We start from the raw sequence: 1,326 nt of genomic DNA on the forward strand, positions 1-1,326 counted from the left end.
GAAAGGTTATTTCCCCACCCAGAGGAAAATAGAGGTACAAACATGGAGATTCCTGGCTATCTTTTTTTTTTTTTTTTGGTCCATCTTCCGCATGTTCAGTGTCAATGGGGAAGCTCAGAAAATGAGCTTCTAGTATGGTCTAGGAGTAGATCAGACACTGGAAAGTAACTGGAACCCAGGAGGGGTGAGAGGCATCCCTGAGTCAGAGGTGAAGCAGGAAAAGGCAAAGGATTAAAAAAAAAAAAAAAAAAAAAGGAAAAGGCAAAGGATTTAAAGATGTTGAATAAGAGCTTGAACAGAATTATTCATAATGATTTGTAAAGCATATGGTGTCTATTGTATTCTACCTTTTCAGAAGACGCTTGTGCAAATATTCATAACAACTCTGGAAAGCGAGCACCCTTGCTGTCTCCATTTAACCGCTGAGGAAGCTGAAACCCAGAGAGTGTAAGCCATTTATCCAAAGTCACAGAGCTAGTAAATGGCAGAGCCAGAATTTGAATCGTAGGCTGTCTGATAACAAAGCTATTCTCTGCTCATACTGTGCTGCCCTTGACCCCAGGGGAATTGTGGGCGAGCATATAACAATGCTAACTGATTCATATAGTCCTCTCCAGGCACTAGTCTATGTCCTTTATGCATATTAACTCACTTGATGCTCACCACAACCTTACGGGGTAGGCGCCATTATTAGCCTCCTCCCTGTAGAGAACACTGAGGCACAAAGAAATTAAGTCACTTACCTAACTGCAACCCATTGCCAAGTGGCAGAGCTGGGATATGAACCTGGCATCTGGCTCTGGAGCCTTTGGCCATTCAGGCTGGGCTTTGTTCCCCAGGTGGTGGCCTGAAGGAGTCACCGCCTCTGAATCCCTGAGTTCCTGGTAGCAGAGAAACCACCCAGAACCTCCCCAGCAGGCTGAATCCAGCATTCCCTCCCCAGGAGCATCAAGCCACCATGCCCACCTTTTAAGAAAGCCCAGCCAAGCAGAAGCAAGCTCGGCCTGACAAAGAGGCAAGGTGGTGTAGTGGAAAGAATGTGGTCTTTGGCAGCAAACAAACCTGAGTTGAAATCTTGGCTTCAGAAGTTACTTTGTGACCTTGGACAACTCACCGAACTTCTCGGGATGTCAGTGTCCCACCGCTAAGGGCTGTTGTGCGAAGTAAATTAAATGGCTATATAGAAATGTGAATTATATACTCTAAAGTGCTCTTGAAGGTTAGTTGTAATTGTTAGCTGTTCTATAGGGCTAAATTCCTGTGCCCGGGCTGGGCCAAAGCAGCGACTAGAAGTGGGCTTTAGAAATGCTAATGCCGTGCGTGAGT

The sequence above is a fragment of the Hyaena hyaena genome, unplaced genomic scaffold, assembly GCF_003009895.1.
Source record: "Hyaena hyaena isolate Hyena2069 unplaced genomic scaffold, ASM300989v1 scaffold_536, whole genome shotgun sequence".
Taxonomy (NCBI): Eukaryota; Metazoa; Chordata; class Mammalia; order Carnivora; family Hyaenidae; genus Hyaena; species Hyaena hyaena.